Source organism: Psittacula echo, assembly GCF_963264785.1.
Source record: "Psittacula echo genome assembly, chromosome: 2".
Classification (NCBI taxonomy): Eukaryota; Metazoa; Chordata; class Aves; order Psittaciformes; family Psittacidae; genus Psittacula; species Psittacula echo.
The window spans coordinates 70,662,813-70,683,667 of NC_137737.1; the positions used below are offsets into that span (position 1 = coordinate 70,662,813).

Consider the following 20,855-nt stretch of genomic DNA (forward strand, 5'->3'; position numbering starts at 1 on the left):
ACTGAAATTTGCATTCTCCTGTATGTGAAAATGGCTATTAGACTCATCTCCAGCTGAAAATATCTGCTTTAATAAAGAGCCTGAAATGGTAGAAAATACACATGAGAATTAAGCCTACTTCAGCCCAGTGCTTTCCAGGTATTTCCTCTGCTCCTTAACAGATTCTCATGGAAAGCTGTTTCCTCTGGCAAGTCTTACTCAGGGACCTGTGAGGTGAAGGTTCTTCTCTCTTTTCACCAACAGATGTCATTGAACTCTCTCCTCTTTCTCCCCTTCTTCCCCCTCCCCCACAAAGCTTCAGGCCACCAGGCTTTAACAGACTGTGCAAAACCACTATGTCAACATTTAAAATGAAATAGAGAACTTGGCTGCAGTCTCAAGGTTGAAATGCAGATCCATGCTTTGGGTCGGCTAAATACTGTTTAGTCTGTACCAATGCATCTGAACAGGACACAGGGGAAATAGAAATTTTTCTTTAAGTTTTGGAAAAAGTCTCATCTCTTATTCCATAGGAGAAAAAAAAATAGAAGACTGTTTATCCGCAAGTCTTCCACATTTTCACAGGATCATAGGATAATTCAGGTTGGAATTAATCTTGTGAAATCTGTAGTCCCATCTCTTGTTCAAAGTAGGATAGGCAATGAGGTTAGACCAGGTTACTCATGATTACTTACTTAGATCCTTAAACCTCCAAGGGCAAAAACTGCACAACCTCTTTGGGCTAAGACTTTTTCAAAGAGGTCAGTTCTTGCAAATTTCCTGGAAAAAGCCATTGGTAAGCTGAAGCCCTAGTTCCAAGGAGTATGTTGCCTTGTCAGCAGAGAACTGTGAGCAACCTGACTACAGCTTGAGGAAGTCATTAAAATGTCCTTCAGCTTTCTCTTTGTAAAGTGGATCCGGTAGCACTGGAGGTGCCAGAAAGACTGTACCCTAGTTACAGCTGAGCTTCAATGCAATCCCAACTGCTGGCACTCTCCTTGCCTTCAGCGCTGGGAATCATACAGTTCTGGGCAAAGTCACGCTGGCCTTAAAATCCAAAGCTGAACATGGAGGGGGTTTTGTTAATTTGGTGTGAATGAGAGAAGCAGTTGCTGAAGGGCACTCTTTTGTTAGCAGTCAGTAAAGTACCAAACTGCAAGATTTCTGTTTGAGATCTCATCCAGTGATAGTGTTAATTTTGCACCTTCTTTCAGAAGCTGCTGTGAGCTGGAACATGGCAGCATATGCCAGTTTAGCAGAAAGCCACCACAAGTTACTGAGTTTGACCCAGGAGTTTCTGGTTGAAAGATTATGGCCTGTGCTCTGTAGGAAGCCACACAACTACCAGGTTTCGCATCAGCAAAGCTCCTGAGCACTGTGTAAGCACTTTCAAAGTTCTCCTTGGCAAACTTTTTGTGGTCTCAGTGTTAGGGCTGTTTTCATGAGTTTTCATGAGTGAATGGATGTGTGACTGGAGTGTAGAAGAACAGTGTGTCCAGCTCTGTCTGAGCTAACAGCAGTTACTGAAGGTTTTTTGAGGCATCTGCTCCAAACACTGATAAAGACCACCTAGGTTTTTTTTATATGATGGACAAAGAAGCGAGAAACTTTTTCCTGTGTCCTTTTCTATGGACCTGAACTTGATGAAGCACCCTTTCTGGGTCAGCTTCTGCTCGACAGATGGATTTCTGGTGTCTATCTTGATACCCAATGCCACCAAAAAAAAAAAAAAAAAAAAGAAAGAATTTAATAATTCCTTCTTAATACAGCCCTCCTGTGTCCCTGCTCAGAATAGTCAAGGTCACCAAGTGCTGTTCAAAGGCATGGGAACAGTAAAAGCTGTGCTATGAATGCTTTCATATAGCATGTTTTGTTAAGCTCATAGGTTGCTTTCAAGGACTCCCCGTGACAGCAAATAATAGTAATCTTAATCTGACATACTCAAATAGCTTCCTTGTTAACTGGGCAAGTACAAGAAACAGCTTGTTGGAACTGATGCACGTTTCCTTTTGATAATGATGCCCTCCACCAGCCTATTAATAGTAGAAGCAAAGTTTAATTAACAGCTTTCCTACAGCCCTTGTCCCTTTCTGGTCTGTATCTGAGCTCAGGCATGGTGGCTCTCTTTCATCTGTCCCTTGCCATAGAGGTCTCTTTGTGTTCTAGAAATGGATGGAGAGTTATTGTTTGTGTTTTGGAATCAGCTAATGAGATAAATATGTAATACAGTCCCTAGCCTGCTGAGTTTACTTCACTCAGCGGGAGTAAAAATTATCAGAAGTGTGTAAATGACACAAGATCCAAATTTAGGTACCAAATTCCATTGATAGTTAACAAGATCTAGACTACCAGATTTTTTCCAGGATGCTGTACTCAAATGTAGATGTTCCCCCCACACTCTAGTCACAGGACACTGCAGACAAGCTTAGACTTGTTTTCCACAAGGCACAAAGTACTTTTCAGCATTCTTTTAATTTTGTAATGTAGACTATTTTTTCTGATTTTCTGATCTTTCCATTTCAAACTGTGTTGTTACATATCCTTCGCAGTTCTGCACGTTGTTCCACGTAGGGGCCAAATCCTTATGAGAGAGATCAATCTGCGGTCACTGATCCCTAGATAGCTGCCTGTAAGATTCATGCAACTTAGTACATACATGGTCATATTTTCCTCCTGTTCTGACAACATTCCCACTTTTTACCCTGAGCTCCAAGTTTCAGGGATATTTGCTATTTGTATCCATGCTGGCCCGACTTTTAACTCAGTTTTGTATTGCCTTTTTTATTACCTTTTGCGGATAATCTGCTAGCAAAGTTGCACTTGATAATGACCATGTAAAACCTTCATTCTACTGAGCAGTGACAGGCCTTTATTTATGGTTTCACATGCGGAGAGCTGTGTTTTAGAAGCAGCAATTTCTACAATAAGTAAGTTTTTCCATGTTGACACTGCAAGTAACAATTGATAAAGTTTGGACTAGGCCTCTGCCTATAAATACACTAAATGAATCTTTCTTAGCCTCTCCTCAGCTCTTGTAACTTAAACTATGTGGTAAGATCCAGCCACTGAGGATTTATGAAGCTTGGGTAATGGCAATTTATTGACTTCAGTGTTTTTGCTCATTTACAAAGACAGTCAGCTGAAGGAGAAGCATTCATACTTTATTACTCTTCCTTGAACAGTGACATTTTTATTTCTTAAGAATTGTTTTTCTTTTTAATTTCAAGGCAAAACACAATTTTCCTTAATTTGATGCATAACTGAAGATTGGCTTGAGATGCTTTGAATTCTGTTTCTAATAATGACAAAATTCACTGCCCAATCTTACTTTCTAATAACATTAGGATTAAAAGTTGAAAACCACACTGCTCAAGGAGAGTAAAAGTCACAGCTGAGATGTTGTCATTACTCTTTTTTTTCTACAATAAAATAGATATTTTTGACCGCTCTTTCACAGATCATCCTTATTTCAGTGGATGCTCTGCTATTACCAATAACTTAACAAAATAATAGAAACTGTTATGACAATAGCAGAACTAATGAAACTGGATGTCTGTGAGTTTGTGTCCTAAACTGTACACCAGTGCAAAACTACCAGCTCTGGCAAGAGCAAACACTAGTGATTCTAGTCTGCTACTGAATACATATGGGTTTGGCTGTCTCAGGCTGGCTGAAATATATAGTGGCTGAGTTTTGCCTACTTTCCCTTAATGGAAAGCACTAATTTTGGTCTTTCTTCCCTCTCCAGCTGCCAGATCCGTGAAACTTATAAAAACATAATTATCTGTGAGACTCCAGCCCTTCTTTCAAATTTGGTTAAAATTAGCTAAGGAGAAAATTCACTAAAGGGAGTTGACAGACAGGAATCAGGCCAAAAATAGACCAGCCATCATGTCAGTTTTGTGTGTCATGGGTAGCTGTTAATTTAATACTCGTTTCTCCCAGACCAGCTTGTGAAGATAGCTACCCCCATGTCCAGGAAGTGTGATTATTTTGCGCCTGTTTCAGTGAAGAGCTACTCAGAAATGTTTGAGTACGTCCCCTCCAGGCACTGCTCAGTGCTGTGTCATTGCATGCTCTCGGATGGGGCTCAGCAGCCTGAGGTTTTCCATTCCTTGTGGATTTGGGGTCATACCAGACAGCACAAGGCAGATGGAGATGTCCCACAGGCTTTCTTGTGGTGAAAGGGTTTAGGTAAACGCAGGAACAAGGCTGTAACAATGTGTGACCCTTCTCCAGAGGAAGACCTTGGCCCTCAATGAGCACCAACCCTCTGTCCACAGGCTGATGTTGCCCTGTTGTTATGGCCAGAAATAACTTTTCTCTTCGGAGCAGAGCTAACACAGTTAGCAAGACACAGTCCAGCTTTTATGTTTTGAGCCTGTGTACAGTAAGATGCATTCAAGTGTGTTTTAAGTGCTGTGCTCAAGGTACAACACCCATTTGTTTGGCATTGTCACCCAATAGCATAATATCACACACAGGGTCTGAAGAGGTAGTTCTCTAGCATGAGGGGTTTACAGATTCTAGACCCTACTGCTTCAGAACACCCATATGCCTGGATATGATTTTGTGCCTGAGAGCACTTCTGTTGAAATCTCTAGGCATATTCATCTATGCTCACTTAAGCTGCATAAGGTTGTCCTGGCTAGGGTCTTTTTGCGAGGTATATTTAACGTTCCATGTCTGCAAGGGTACCATAGCCACTGTTCTGCTCATATAGAGGAGATAGTGTGATACCTGCCTTTTCAAGGTGTCCTGCAGTGTTGAAGACTGAAAAAAGTATCTCTCCATTGCACAGTGCAATTTGGTGAAGAGATTTCAGAGACAGCTCTAAACTAGTTAGCAGTAAGTACTGTAAGCAATATAGCTGCATTAGCACAGAACTCAGCTGGGCAAATTAGCATTGTGCAGCATAGACATATCCTAAATTTCTGGTATGGTTTCCTCAGTGACACTTTTTCAAATCACAGCTTGAAAATAAAATCTGATTTTTTTTCCACCCCTCCAAAACACTGTGCTGGGAAAGCCTGCGTACATTTTTCATTATCTCACTATCTCCTCTTTTCAAATAAATTCTAACCTGACTGCCTCATTTTATTTCATTTTATTTTTTCGCTTTTATTGGTGACATCCTCTCATTCATCTGAGCCTGGATCCACTGTAACCAAAGCTGTTTCAGCTGGGGCACTGAAGATACTACTTCTGCATTATGACAGCTATTTCAGTTCTCTCGTGACCTCATGATGGAAGGCTAGACATGATCAGAAAGGGAATGGTGATCTAATATCATTATGTCCCTGTATAAATCTATGCAGTTCTGATCATCTCAAATAGGATTCAGTAGGACTTGAAAATGTTCAGAAAAGGGCAAGGAGGAGGATAGATGCTGTAGCTTATATGTCATGAGACTAAGTCACATTCTTCAGTCAAGGAAAAAAAAACGTGACTGTGGGGAGGCAGTTGGGGGGTGCCATAGAGGTCAGTTGTGAACAGCATGGAGAAAGTGGGTAATGAACTGCTCTGGGCTGCCATAATGCAATAAAACCTGGTGAAATTCACTGAGGAAACAGGTTTAAAGATCTTCGAGGAAGAACTCTCCCCACACTGCTTGATAAGCAGTGGAACTCATTGCCACAAAGTGTGAGGAAGACTGAATGTTTAAAAGGAGTTAAAATGATGACATGGATGAAGGTAATCACCTTGACAGTAGTTCAGCAATGATTTAGGGTTTTAGCATTTGGAAATCAAGAAAGTAAGGATGGGTTATTCCTCTCAAAAGGAAAATAAGAGATTATTATCCTTTGTCCTTCTAGGAGTAGTCACTGGCATCACTGGGTAACCCACTAGATTATTCAAGGTACTAAGCTGTCTCTACCTGTGACAGTAAAACTACCATTTTACACAGTGTATGTTCTTAAGCTAAAGCTTTGAAGAGCAAGGGAGAAATACACAAAATGCTACTGGCTGTGAGGTGTATTTGCTCACTCAGTCTCCCAGAGGGAGAATAGCATCACAACCGTACTTGTTTGAAAAGACTGTAAGAAAATGCTGTGGTGTGTCAGAGACAGATGCCTATCTTGACATACCTCCCCTGCATCCCACATTCAGGTGCTTAGGGAATTCCTGAGATTAAAGTTACATCAGGATTGCTCTGCTTATTCAATTAACAGTGGCTATTTTGGACCCCTGTAAACAAAGGCAAGGGAAAAATGAGATACGGCCAAGATCATTACATATATGAGGCTTCAGTTCTGCAACTGTTTAAACAACCTGTAAAAGGCTGTCTTTCAAGCAACTGCTGAGGAAAAATGTGATTTTGCAAGGAGAGTCTTGGTTTCATAGAGAATGGACCACATTCAGTATTTGTTGAAGTGTTATATAGCTAATTTTTCTTAACAGGTTGTAGTTTTCCTTGGCATTTGTTTAATGGCTACATAGTGATCTTCTTCCTGGCTTCACCATCCCAAGAATTTCATGAACAAATGGAATGAAAATCACAAACTTCTTGGCAATTTTCCATCCTGTGAATTGATATGAGAAAATTTTAGGTTTATGATTGATATATGGATTTTTGACTTGATTTCGTGTTTGGGGCAGTAAATAACAAAGGTTCTGGAGTCAGATAATTTTGGCCTACCTAAATGATTAGCGGAAACTGGACCACAGGCAGTAAAACACAGATTTTCAATACAGACTCTAGAGCTGGCTAATAGAATAGCATGACTGACATGAGAAATCTGATCCATGATCTTGGTTATGTGCGAGCAGTCAAAAATAGTGTTATTTTTGCTGGAAGAGTTTGTTCTGTCTCTGCCTTTATACCTGGCAGAGAAGCAGTAACTCTGAGGCACAAATCAGGAACTCCTACACACAGCCCTTGATTGCTTCTTTTTCAACTCACCATGCAATTGCCATATGTGAATCTAGCAAGTGACACTTCCTAAAGTAAAGCACTATCACTTTCCTAAAAGTACAAGCTTAAATAGGCAGTATGTTTGTGTAAATGAAATCAATACGAAGTCTAGAATATTAAGAAAGATGGACTTCTAATATGACAAGTGCTGTCTGCTAATAACAAATAGTAGTTACTCATACTGGTGGAAAAAGAATTTGGATGTCACAGAAACCTGGATTCCTGTGTGCACAGGAAATAAAACCTAGTGAATGCAGGGTATACTGAAACGTTTCTGTGGTGGTGAAGTTTTCCCCATTCTTTTGTTTCCATCCTCTGCCTGTTCCACTTACTATGACAGTCAACATTTAGATCAGGGCAAAGCAGTAGGTAATCACATCTGATCCTTCACTGTGTGTATCTTTTCCAATATTTTAAGACCTATCTTTCATGATTCTCTGAGCATCCCAGCAATATGCATGCAACATATAGAGGCTGTTTGCAGAGAGTGGAGAAGAAAAGTGAGGCTGCTTGGGAAATGTCTGTCTTAGTCTCTTCAACATGGAAAATACAGCGCTTCTTCAGAAAAGATCCAGCATGCACAGGCATTGCAGGGGTGAGTAAGATGGATGCTGGTCTGCATCTCCAAAGCACCAATAGGTAAATTACTAAGGGCAGAATCTTCATTATGGTGATTTAGGGGACATAAAGAGACACAACTTGATTTGTGGATCCCAGGTGGAATTTTCAAGGTTGACAATTAATAATAGGAAATCGACTTGTAAACTGAATCTGACAGAGGGTCATGGAGAGAAAATTAAATTTGGAAGCATTAATGCCATTTTTCTAGTTACTTGTGAGAAAAGTGTTGAACTGTGATTGCAGATACCTTTCTACTCTCCTTCTGTGCTTTTCTCTTGCCGTCCCACAAAACTTCAAGCCTTTCTTTGGGGATTTAAGTATTTTAACTTCTTAATCTTGTAATTAGAAGTAACAAGACAGTTGGATGACATTTTACAACAGGAAAGCCATTGAGTCAGCCTCTCGTAACTACACAACAGTTAAAATCCCCATATGACTAACCTCTAATTCCCAGCAGTCTACTACAAATGAAATAATATACTGAACTGTGCTACTTTAATATCCCAAATAAAGCTCCCACACGGCTTCCAATCTGGTTCAGGGCCTGGTTATCCTAATACCAATGATGTGTATATAGATCAGAGGCTGAATTAAATAAAACTCTCCCTATAAATGTTTGTGGGAGATTATATTTAGATAAACAGTCTATGAAGTCTTCTTAAAAATGCAGGGTGCTTGGCCTCCTGTGAAATGGTATTTAGGAAGATTAAGCCACAACAGTACTTCCGAAAATGTATCTTTACTCTTCCACTATTGAAGGACTAATCTGAAAAAAGAAGATTCCTTTGCCTATGCTGATTTTCAGCCTCTTCCTTTCAAACTTGCATGCAAAGGGCCCTTTGGGAAGCAGCTTGTTTGGTTTGCTCTCCAGATACAAGTTCCCAGGCCCAGAAGATCTCATTTGCTCTATTCCTTTCCAACTACCTGCTCACAGGTGTATTTGGAGATGTATGATATTTGTACTGTTTCACAGTTTCTCTCTTAGCTTTCAAGGTGATGGGATGGTTTCTGAGTTGCAGGCAAATTAAAAGATAGGGAGAATCAAGACTTTGCATTTGTAAAGAAATTATGGTCCATGCCTATTTTTAATAGCATCCAATGCAAAGGTGAGCAGAAAGCTGCTTCTGGGCTTCCTGGGGATTGCAAATTATTGAAGGGCGGCTCTTCTGCACAGCACAGGAGCTTTCTTCTGTGTGAGGGAGCAAAGTGTGGCTCCTCTGCCTGCTTTTAGGGGGACAGGCAGCATCTCTGGCAGGAGCTGTGGCAGGGCTGCCATCCTCCAGGCCCTCAGATGCAGAGAGGTTTGGGGATGGATGCAGACTCTCAGACGTGGAGGTGTTTGAGGATGAGGTCCTGGCTGGGGGAGGCTGAGTGAGCAGTAGGAGGCTGGTACATGGTACATGGAGATTTTGCTGTATGTCTGGCTTGCTAGATCAAGGAGGCTGACCCTTTCCTTTCCTCACCTTTCAAAGAAGGGCAGTGGTACAATGGCAGTATATTCTGGCTCTGTAACATATACTGTGTTTTCAAAAATGGCTTATATCTTGACTAGCAGATGTGTTTCACTTAAACTGCAGTTTCAACACTTTGTAAAAAAACCTGGGGTGTTAGCAATTACTGTGCTGAGGAAGCTTCCAGCATGCAGTCAGAGCTGCCCTGAATGAGACAACATTAGGCCTTGCATATGTTTCTCTTCACTTAGCAAACACTGTGACTTGAAAGATGACCTGTGCCAATGGATTTTCATGGTATTTTTATTGTGAACACACAAAAGGAGACCTCAGAAGCGCTGCGTGATGTACAGCCTGTATGATTGCTGTCAGCGATATGTTCCCAGTACCCGACGTGGGAAAGGGAAATGCAAATGCAACATTTGTCTTGTCAGAAGAGGCTCTGAACTGCCTGGATCGAAGGGACAGGCTGAGGCTGCTCTCCGGATCAGATCTCTTCTCTATCCATGCAGCAAACAGCAGGATCTGCCTTTGCACTTCTTGACTGCTGGTACAAATCTGTGGTGCCTGCTCACCAGCTGGTGACATGAGGTGGTGGCTCCTGCCCCTGCCCTGGGGAAAGACCCTGCATACAATTAATCAACACTGAAAACTTGGCACCTTTCAGCAGAGAAGCTAAAAAGGCATCAGCTCTAAGTCCAGCTCCCCCCTGCTGTGGTCCCTTTGCATCAGGCTGATGCTGAGGGGGACACACAGCACTGACCACTGTGCCGCAGCTGCTCCAAGCTGCAGTAACATGCTGCAGTAACATGCTGCTTCGGGGTTGTCAGTCCAGCAGCTGTCACGGTCCCTATGTGGATGCAGACTCTTAAAAGGAGTTGGAAAATATCAGGGTTTTTATCCGAGTGACCTGCCCCTGCTGTGCAGACCAGAGTTGATGCATAGCACAGAAATGCAGGTAAGATTATGCAAATAATCATTCAACACACACGAGCACTTTTGATGAGTTTAATGATGAAAGGTGATTTATTTTTAGGACATATGTTCATTTCTGGTGCCTATGCACATGCCTGCATGCACAGGGCTTTCACTTCCTGACCCCCTGATGTATCTGGCATAGCAGCAGGGTTTTCATTCACTCCTCCACTTTGGGCTGCTATTTTAGCATTTTTATCTTAGCACCCCACCCAATTACAGTGCCCAGCTGGAACTGCGTTGTCTCTTGTGAGCTGTTTTGCTACCACAGTTCTGTAGTGAAAAAGGCAGGCAGCAGGACTACAGCGTGGTCCTCCTTAGACCTGGAGAATATCACCTCTTCTCACATCAGATGAAATAGGACAGATCCCCATTTAATAGCAATTGTAGTGAAATGCTGAGAGAATGGAGAGGCACCTGAAGAAAGAAAGGAAAAACTTTGAAGGCTGAAGTGACAAACATTTTGATTTTAGCCCTCTGTGTCTTTTCAGGTTTTACTTTGATTTTGTCACTCACACATTTTTCTGAGACCATTTATGCTGCCAGTGAAGATCCAACTTGATCTTTTTCTTGGAAGTAAATATAGTCTAGTTTGACAACACTGGTCAGATGTTTCTAGTTAGAAGGGGAATGGAAAAGAAGAATTCTTTTTTCTTATATAAAACAAGCTTTGGTATCCCCCACCCTCTGGCTTTTTTAGCAGCTAATATGGCTTAGAGCAGGAATAAATTAATTGGCGTGAATATATTCTTGGAAGAATAGTACAAGAGGTCTTCCAAGATCTGAAGTTAGTTTTCATGTGGTAGCGTTTTACTACCTGTGCATCTGGTGTGTTTTGTGGGACATCAAGACTTAGGTCTGCGTGCATATTTCCACTTCCTAGACTCAAAGACAACAATCAAAAATTTGTCTTTAACTTAGAGACTTCCAGCTATTGCTTCTGATTTCATTGCAGTTGAAGCTTAGGGACCAAGGGCATTGCTTACTGACCTCATGCTATAGCTGCAAATAGTACAGCTCCTTCTCTACAGAGAAGAGGAGGTACACCTCCACAGGGTGCTCATGTGAAGAGCTGCATTTCCACTCTTACCTGCTGCTTTCCCTACCCTCAAGGGCAGGGATCTCTGACCTTCCTGCTGCCTCCTTTCCCTCCAAAAATCCAAGGGCTGCCTATATACCTGGTGCTGACAGGTTGTTCTAGATTGTCTACAAAGCTTGTGAAGTTAACAAGTGGAAAAAAGCTATCAAGCTTCATGCATTTATTTTGACTGTGTAGCATGGACTTCTAGAGCCATGCTATTTCTTATGACTTTCATGTTTCTATTTTTAAAAAGATTCTGATGTTGGTGGCTACAAAGAAGAGTTTGATCAACATAAAAAATCTGAAGACAAATCTCCTCCGAAGTCATAATTGTTTAAAAAACTGTTCTATTTCTAAAGCAGTCTGATGAGGAACTGAGTCATTAATTTTGTATGCTAATGGCTGGTGAGTACTGGTGAGAAGGCTGGGTATATACTCCTATGAATCAGATGTGGCTGAATTTAATACTGATCAGAAGATCTAGAAATGTTAAGAAAAGCAGATGCACATTTGAGTTTCATTGTAGGAAACCCCACGACTATGCTATTGAGAAGCTTTTCAGCTAACGAAGTGTGTGGGACATTTCCATGGCGTCTAGCCAAACATATAAAATACTGTATGAAAGAGTAAGGTAAAGATAGGTAAAGACCAAGAAGTTGTTAGTCTTGTATCTACATTCCCTGGGCAGCTGAAAGGTAGGTGGGAGATCCCTTTTGTTCTTGCCTGTGGCTGTGTCTCAGGTAAGATATATGCCTAAACAGCTGTTCCTGATATTTTTGAGCATTGCTTTCTAAAATTTTTTTTTCAGTTTGCACATGCTTTTACCTGATTCTTGGCAAGCACATGGGGCCTCAAAGACAGTGAAGTAAAAACCCTTCAAGTTTTTAATCATTTTTCTTCTAAATCTCGATAGAGAGCACCACAAGGAAATACCATCTTGTGAAATCTTTGCTTCAGCCCATTTGCTGTTTCCTGATATACTCAGTGAGGAACTACTATGAAGCATCTGATCACATCAAAGTGTGTTTTCCAGCAATATTCATGCAAAGGATCCTGAGTTGCCTGATTTTCTGTGCTAAGATTAACAGTGTGGAAAAGCAGCCGCTCCACAGTAGAAGATTCTTTTGCATTTTTCCCACATATTCCCATGTATCTTTGAAATGTAGACAGTCATACTTTTGAACATGATGAGAGACAACAGATGTTGTGAGATGTTTGAGGTAAGCACTATTAGAAGCAGCAACTTACCTGGGTGTGAATGAACTGTACTCAGGTTCCACAAAGTAGTTTGTCCTAAATTTTAGGATAAATCTTGCAGTTTGGATGTAATATGGAGGATGCTTTCTTCAGACTGATGGGCTTAATACTACCTTTATACTAATGTATGGACTAAAATCTCAGTCAAGGGCCTCCAGAATCTTGCAGCATGCAAAGCCTAGGTCAAGCGCAGGGCAGAGAGTTGGAAACCCTGAAGGGAGATCCACTGTGGTAAGTCTGGCAAAATAAAAGCAGAAAAATAACTTCTTTTGGAGATCGTGTGCTTGTAAGGAGTGGTGGGAGTTTTATAGATGTTATCTCCTACCTACATTCCCAGGCAGAAGGCTGAGCATGCAGTACTTTATTGCAATCTGTTCTTCTGCTTGAGAATGGTCTTGGCAGAGATGTCATATGCGCAGCATTGTATTAAAAGTCGGTTTGATTATCTCTTATGGCAATATTAGGGCAGTAGATGTGGCAGTTGCAAGAAAAACAGTAAAATCGGTGCGCATGGAAGCTCTTTTCAGTGGATGTTCCTATTCCGCTGCTGCTTCTGCTGCTGGAATGAAGGTGGCTGTGAGATAACACAGACTATGCAGCAGTCTGTCAGCTACCTTTCTTCATTAACTTTGACAGCAAAAAAACACAGCTTTTTAAAACAAAGTTCAAGTAGCCAGAGCCTCTCTGTGGAAATTAATTTCCTCTGGAAGCTAGTTTCACGTAACTCATCACCTACTTCACTGAACATTATTCAGCCCTGTTGCTGGTGACAGAAGTGCTCCATAGAGCTGCTGAAACTAGGTCATGTGGTGGATAAAATATAGCCTGCTTTCCCAGGCTGCTTTTAGCATGGACCTCCTGAGATCACAGTAAATAATATATACCTGAAGGCCACTGTGGGCTCTTTGTGCAGTGTTTGGTCCATAAGAGGAAGAGATCATTAATGATATAAACCCATGAAACAGGTATGCAGGGAGAAAATTTTGGCTGCCTGTCTCTCTGAGCTGTTACTGTGATGATATTTTCCCTAAGTATGGATAAGTTCATACTGTTGGATGATGCAGTTTCTACCCACACAGGCCTGATTCCCAGGTTGGGGATGACTTTTGAGGACTTCATTGGTATGGTGGTAATAGCCAATGCTTCAGTAGTTGCACTGAGAAGAGGAGCCCTGAGGGCACTACTCTTGGGTAAGAACCCAGCTATGCTTGATTACAGGGATGTAGATGTTTGGCTGTGAGAGCATTAGTTGCTGCCAGAACAGCCATTTCATGTCTGCCCCAGAGGAAAAGGCTATGGGCCATGTGGAAGTTAATGTCTTTAGGAAGTCTTTATTAAAAGTGCAAAGTAGTGCTGTTAAAGGCTTTTTAAAAGTCGTGTCCTTTACTTGAAAAGAAACCTGCAAAGAACTAAAACAAAAAAAGAAATTTGTGATCTGGTTTTGTGATGTATAATGACCTATTCCTTTCTCTTCCCTTTCCCTTTCCCTTTCCCTTTTCTACGCCTCCCTGAAAAGGTTAGGAGTTTTCTCAGTTATTTTTTAACAGCTTGTTATCCAGCCTGTAAAATGCTGGATTTCAGTGCTTCCCCTCACTGGAAGAACCAAGGCACTGAATCATTAATAAGGCTATCCTTTGTGCCAAATGTTTGTTTGTGATTAATGTTAAGTAGACTTAATGAATAAAAATAAAAAATAAAAAAGGATTAAAAATATCACCTCTCCTAAAATACACATCCTGCAATTTTCTCCCACAAAAAAATATATGTTTGGACAACTCTATTCACATGTTTTTCTTTTTTCTGTCAAAGTGCACTCCAAAGAATTTTTACCCTTCCTTTCTCACCACTCTGCTTGGATGCCTTCATAGTGATGGGAGGCAACATCTGTGTGATCCCAAAGGTGAAGTTGCAAGTTATGGCTGAGTCTTACAAACAACTTACATCTGCTGAGGGGAAAAGATCCTCTTCCTCCTTGTCCTCTCTACCCCTGCTCTTGCTCTCAGTCTTGTGCTGACTTTGCAGCTCGTAAAACTTTTTACTGAACCGATGTCACTCCTATACTGGCAGAAAATAAATTGCTTTTTCTGAGATAATTTGCCGCTGGATTACTGGGTTGTATCAATTCTCAGCTGCTCCCAGCAAGCACCAGAGCTGGTGGAAGATAAGCAAGACAGCATGTCTAAGAGCGATATGGGGAGTGTAGGACTTCCCCTTTTCAACCGTGGCAGCAAAATGTTGGGTGGGTTCAGGTGTCCTGTGCTGCTTCTCCACTGAGACAGTCACTCATCACTTAAGCCATCGTAACTCACGATATGTGAACTCTCAGCCTGTCTCAGGACTGAAAAGTGGATGGACATAGAAATACTGTCCTGAACGTTCAGGTGAGATGAGTGTTTCTGCTGTCTCTCAAGACACATTTCACCAGGATGAGGACTGCTCTTACAGCAGCTGCTCTCTAGTAGCAGTGTATCTCCTTGGTATGGATGGGAGTATTTCTTTAGGGGATTTGTCAGGGTATAGAGAGATGTGGATTTGGTCCTTGCAGAGGTTTTAGATAGCAATTGGTCATGGTTAGCCTTGAGGTGATGCTAGTCAGAGGAAAAAATGAAGAAGAGGGCCTACCGACATTGGCAGTGGAAATTGGATTAGCAAATACAAATTGGAAAGGACTGTGGAGATATGAAAGACAATGCCAGTGGGTCAGCTCCCAATAATCTTGCCATGCTGTCAGCCTTTCATCCCCATTGCTTAGCCGTTACATCCCTGTTCCCTCAATACAGGCAAGCAAGGAAGCAGAGATTCCTCCTGGGAAACAACACCTTTTTTAGGCTTCCATCTCAGTGACACACAAAAGAAAAAAGCAGGAAGGGCTTTAATAGCAAAATAGAGAGCCCCAGCAGTCTGAGGAGCATGAACGTTATGTTGGTAGATGGGCACTCTTGCCTTTAATAGGTTATCTTCTTCTATTAGAAGACTGTTTAAATTTCTAAGTGGTGCACATATTCATGAGGGCTTTTACTGTGTGGGTTCCAATTTTCATGTGGGTTTTGAATGTGTGGGAGAAGCTAATGCATTAGAACTGCTCATGAATCTCCTATATTTCCAGTCTTCCCCCTGGGAGCTATTGATGGTCATTTTATCTTTCTTACATGACATTTAAAATCCTAAAAAAAAAAAAAAAAAAGAAAAAAAAAAGGAAATAAGGAAATGTTTTTCTGGTTGCTTCCCAGTGAGATATCTTGCAAAGAAATACCAGGGCTGAAAATGAGAAGTAGAACATAAATTCCAAACAGCTAGATTCAAACCCACAGTTAGGATCCTCAAAATTTATTTTTACCTAAGTCGCAAATAAAGTTAAATCCCTGGGAAAGTAAAAAAATAGCAGAAATAAATGTCAATTTTTCTATCGTGATTTGGGTTAATAGGGCTGAAATTGTTGTGCTGATGCACAATATATCCAGCGATATGACTGGCTTCCAGATGGGAGGTGGGGAACAGTATTAATGAATTATGGGTCTGATGAAAGGTTATTTTTTTTCCCTATCACATAGACTTCAAATCAGTCAGTGTGTCTCACTTACTCTTTCTTGTAATGAAAATGCTGTGTATTCCAAAATCTCTTTTCCCTGGTGTTTTGCAGCTAAAGGAATTTCTAATTTGCTTTAAAACTTGTTATAGGTATGAAAAGAAGTTTAGTTGTATGGAGAAAATGCTTCTCACTTTGAAGATCTCATTTGAAAGGCTGATAAAGAAATGCCCTGAAATTAAAGATATTCTCAGGTTCAGAGAACAAAGGGGGGAAGCACACAGACCTGAGAAAGAAAGGTAAGCAACTTGTCTACCGGCGAAATTGCCTTGAACTGAAATTATTTCCCCACAGATAATTTGGTCTTATGAGTCAAATTGTCACTAAACAAAGAACTAAATCAAGAGCAGCAGATTGATTTTGCTTCCAGTGTCTTTCCTCCATTTTTTCCCTCATTAAAATTGAAGAAGGATGTGATAAATTCCGCTGTTTTTTTCCCTCACTCTTCCTTGAAGAACCTCTTCACTGTGTACATTTTACTGGTGTAGTGGAATGAAAGTCCCTAGGTTAAATTTTCAGAGAGGAGCACCTACATTCAATTTAATTGGAAAAGCAATGGTTTTACAAATAGTGAACATCTGCATCCTCTGCCTATTATTACAGAAAGTTGTATGTCCTGCATCTATGAGAAGGGTCACATATGCCTATGTATTTGTGAGTAAGCACTCAGGTTTTGTGGTTTTGTATTCAGTGATCCAGTCAAACACATGCAGAAATTCATGGTGGGGAGGGGGAACGGAAAATTACAAAAGCAAAAAAGAGGAGTTCAGGTCTCTTTGTTCTTAACAAAAGTTTGCATGTGTGCCTTGCGATCATCTGTTTCCTCTCCCGATGCATGCATGCATAGAGACTACATGTTTCTTCCTGCTTTTTGGTTTTGCACAGCTTTTCTGCACTGCTCCTGGACACTTTAAGCACTTTGCACAACATTTCCCTTTTGGTTTCTCATTTTCCTGTATCTGATGCTGGCATTTCTCACAGGTTCCTTCTCTGTTCTTCATTTGTTAAATTAACGGTTTCTCTGCCAAGTTATTTTTTTGTCTTCCCCCCACCCCAGAAGAAAGGATAACAGGAGTGCACAAAGCACATCCAAGTGTTGCTTGCATGTTTGGAGACAACAAAAGCAAGATGCCAGCTCTAAGAGAAAGCTCAGGGTTTGTGCTGTGTAATTTATGTTTAATGCTGCTGCAGAATCTGTTTTTTGTATCTGGCTCTTCAAAGATGTAACTTCTGTGACATGTTTTGCAGCTCCTCTTGTGCGTGAGAGAGTAAAGGACACTTTGACTCACTTGAGATCCCTCGAAATGCTAAAAAAAGAAAGGGAAGGAAAAAGTACAAGAAAAGACACTCATGGAACTGCTGAGGTGATGTAACAAGGTGTCTTTTCATGTGTATCCTTTATTTTCCCTTCTATCTCATCAAAATTAAACAAACTAATTCTATGAAGGATAAAAGCTGTAATGTCTCCATGCCATGCTTCTGTGTTCTGGGCTTTTCTCATGGGTTAGCACTTCAGCTATAATGAGCTTTGAGGTTTGGTGGAAGCAGAGGCAGCAACTATTTACACATGAAATGGCAGAAGACAGTGCCTTTTCCTTGGTGAAGGCATGTTATTCTCACTTTGAGTCAAAATGAAATCTTTTCAGTCAGTCGTATGGCCCCTTAAAACACCTGGGAAATGGGATGTTTGATTTGGGTTCACTGAGACCTGGTTTAATTTTTCTGGGTGCATGGGGAGGATAGATGGTGCTGTCAACAGGACTCTTTTGCATCTCGGGAGCTGGACTAAGTCGGTTTGTAGCCACATGCTATGAAAAACCAAAGAGACAAATTCAGGGTGCATCTCCCTTGCACTTTAATGCTTATTCCCATTATGAGTTAAATTCAGTGTGTCTCTGTTCACAGCCACGATAATATGGCCTATGGTCCCTGCCTGAAGCCCTTTGCAATATAATACTGACTTAGTAATTTCTTCCTGTGGCTACTAGTTCAAAGAAAACACCCTAAGCCTTAATCCATTCTCTGTTGGGTTTATTCCAGGTTGAGATTATCCTGAGTGGAAATGGTAGTTAGTCATGAGGAGTCTGAACAATATGAGAGAGAGTTGGTTACCTCCTACTTCATATGGTTAGATGTTTATGTGGTGAAGCCCTGAAACTGAAATTCTGTCATCTTGCAAGCACATAGCACAGACCCTGGCATCACAGGCTCCTTAACTGCTCTAAGTGTGAAGAAGGGTTCACTCCTTGTTCATGGCCCTTGTGAAGCAACTTGCAAAAAGTGACAGTGAGTTCTAAGTATAATGTTCTTACATGTCTGCCATAGAAAGGACTGCCTCCTGAAACTGGCTTTTAAAGGTCTAAGTCACTCTGATCTGACCTTCCTAGTTATTTGCAAGCACATTTTGACATCTGGATAATTACACACATAACTTATGGCTGAAAAGGGAGTGCGGTTTTGGTTTGTTTTATTTTTTTCCTGGGATCTGACCCAAAATGTAGATAGGTCATGCTAATAGGAGTCCTTACATCTCTTTCTTGACTTCAGTAAACTCACCCTGAATAAGGTCATAAAACTTATAGTCTTGGCTCTGAAAGACAGCAGGTATGGACAATCTCTACTGAAGTGAGTTGATAGTGTTGTAGTCAGAGTGTTTCAGGATAATCTCACTATCCTTTCTTCTACGTGAAGACAATGCTTATATTAAACATTTCTATGGGCAGAAATATTTTCTTTGTGGTTGGTACTATGGTTATACTTTAGCAAGATAACCCATACAGTTACTGTGAAGCCACTATCTTACTGACACAATATCCACTGCGGTGAATAATAAGGTTGGTCTGAATCTGAAATGGCTTGACGAGCCTACTTTTATTGGTCATGGCATGAACACACAGCTGGGATGGAGGATTCATCTGAGCATGCAATGGGAGCACAACAGTGCAAGCAAACAAGCACCTCTGTCAAAAGAAGACAGGTTTCTGGAGAGAGAGCTCCCCTTGCAGAAAGCCACCTTTTGCTGTGTTTCATAAGTTTCCATGTTTTCTGTAAGTTTCCTGGGCTACAGAATAAATACACAAAACTAGTTGTGCTGTCGAAGTTTGTTTCTAAATGTACAGTGCTAGCTAATGCCTAACGGAGAGGCCTCTCAGACCATCTCTATAGTGTGCTGCAATCTGCTTATGAAAGGGAACTCAGAACTAGTTCTTGTATTAGAAAGATTCTCTAGAGCTTGTAGTACCAGACCTTGCTTGGGTATGACCTTGTGCTTTTTAGAGCCATATTTTCCAAATCTCCCATCTGTTGCGTAAAAGGTGTACTTGAACACTCAGATAGTTTACTCTGTGCCTACAGCTCAGAAGCACATTTCTGTCACCACCTTAAACACAGTAGCTGTGATTTTCCTGAGATCCGGTAAATTTCCTTCAAAGACATGTAGGGAGATTTCTTGGTTTACATTAGATGGTATAAAAAGCACCATAATGTACAATACTCTGTTTTGTGATATAGCTTTAGGGTGCTGTTATTTCATATATTTCCAATGATGCAACTGGTTCCCCTTTCTGAGCATTACAGTGAAGAACAGGTCTTGTAATGTTTGCCAACACAGTTTTTGTTTTCTCACTAAGACCATTTCAAGTGAAGGAAAAATGGGCTGGTTTAGGAGGATGGGGTGTTCTCTGCCACTCTTGAGGCAGAAAAGTTCCTACCTTTCATAAGTGCAGGGTTTTTTTGTAACCAGTTTGAAGTCTTCTCTTGACATGTATCCTGAGCTGCATCAAGAGGAGTGTGACCATCAGGTCAAAGGAGGTGATCCTGCCCCTCTACTCTGCTCTCGTGAGACCTCACTTGCAGTATTGTGTGCAGTTCTGGTGTCCTCAACATAAAAAGGACATGGAACTGTTGGAACAAGTCCAGAGGAGGGCCACGAGGATGATCAGGGGACTGGAGCACCTCCCGTATGAAGATAGGCTGGGAAAGTTGGGGCTGTTCAGCCTGGAGAAGAGAAGGCTGCATGGGGACCTCATAGCAGCCTTCCAGTATCTGAAAGGGGCCTACAAGGATGCTGGGGATGGACTATTCATTAGGGACTGTAGTGACAGGACAAGGGGTAACGGGTTAAAACTTAAACAGGGGAAGTTTAGATTGGATCTAAGGAAGAAATTCTTTACTGAGAGGGTGGTGAGGCACTGGAATGGGTTGCCCAGGGAGGTTGTGAATGCTCCATCCTTGGTGGTGTTCAAGGCCAGGTTGGATGAGGCCTTGGGTGACATAGTTTAGTGTGGGGTGTCCCTGCCCGTGGCAGGGGGGCTGGAACTAGATGATCTTAATGTCCTTTCCAACCCTAACTATTCTGTGATTCTATGATTCTATGTCAGTACATAAGGATTAAAATTTAAAAAAAAGGGGAATGAACTTTCTTGGCAGTACCCAGTAAAGCTACAAGGCCTTCTTGCAACTCTGTGCTTTGCTTTATGGGACCCAGCCCTTTACTGACCTGCTGAACAAAGATGATCAGGTCAAATGAAGATCTGGCTTATATCTCTGCAAAAAGCCATTTGTTTCACAGGCACCTTGAGTACCTAGGCCTCAGCTGAAGGCTATTTTGAAGCATGATGGCCTGGGGAAAGCACAATATCTTCTTTTTTTTTTTTTTTTTTTCTTTTTTTCTTTAGTGGGGTTTTTTTTCACTTCTTGGTTTTCTCATCACCTGATTGCATGAAAAACATGCAACCAGCTGAACAGTATTGAATGCTTTTTAGCCTCTAGAACTGAAAACACTCTATGTAATTGATGGTTTGTTTTAAGACCACAGGAAACTACTTGTCACTATCCATTAATGAGCACTTTGCTAGCTGTTTGCCATCTTCAGAAAAAATAGATCATGAAGCAGAAAACTCCATCATCCACAGTTTGCAATTTTACCCCACTGGTCAAACTAACACTCTGCACAAACCACCATTTTCATTATCAGTGCTTGCTATTTTT

General features: G+C 41.2%; 1 long non-coding RNA gene across 1 annotated transcript; it reads left to right on the forward strand.

Moving 5' to 3' along the window:
• Window positions 1–14,526: 14,526 nt before the first annotated feature.
• Window positions 14,527–17,230, forward strand: LOC308217565. Its single transcript, XR_013956265.1, has 3 exons — window positions 14,527–14,661; window positions 15,959–16,105; window positions 17,115–17,230. It is a non-coding gene; the product is annotated as an uncharacterized lncRNA (long non-coding RNA).
• Window positions 17,231–20,855: the final 3,625 nt, after the last annotated feature.